Here is a 570-nt window from a genome sequence, read left to right as displayed (position 1 = left end):
CAGATCTCGGCAGCTCTGAGCGCCACCGGGCCCTCTCCAGAGGACTTCGCTCGGCCCACTGGCCGCCGTGATGGATTGTCTGACTGACTGCCCTTCGAAGGGACTTGGTTGGGTCCCATGTGCCCCCCACCAGCCAGAGGACTCTGTTGGCTCATTTCCCAGGTGGGCCTGGTGTGGCTCGTGTTACTGTGGCTACTTTGCCACCTGTGGCACTTGGCTTGACCCTTTGATCTCTCTGCCTCAGGACCCAGTTCCGGCCTTCTGTCTCCCCCAGGCGACGCAAGTGCGTTACAATGGGGTGGGTTCCCCCAGCAGAATTGGACTTGGCCTCTGGTCTTCCTGCCAGCTGGGCCTAGCCAGGACTTCCCAGCAGGGAGCTGCATGGGCCTGCTCCCCTTCCCCCCATGCTGAAAGCAGGCGCTGGGGTTGGGGGAGGAAAGTCGGGGGCTCCTGAGAGGCACTAAAGACCGGGACAGGCCTTGATGTGTGTGCGACTCTTCCTTCTGGTCACTTCCCTATGAGGACACGGGAAGGGCAGGAATCCGGCACCTCCTCCATGCAGCCCAACCC

The sequence above is a fragment of the Pteropus vampyrus genome, unplaced genomic scaffold (assembly GCF_000151845.1).
Source record: "Pteropus vampyrus isolate Shadow unplaced genomic scaffold, Pvam_2.0 Scaffold333, whole genome shotgun sequence".
Lineage (NCBI taxonomy): Eukaryota > Metazoa > Chordata > Mammalia > Chiroptera > Pteropodidae > Pteropus > Pteropus vampyrus.
This window is presented reverse-complemented; position numbering follows the sequence as displayed.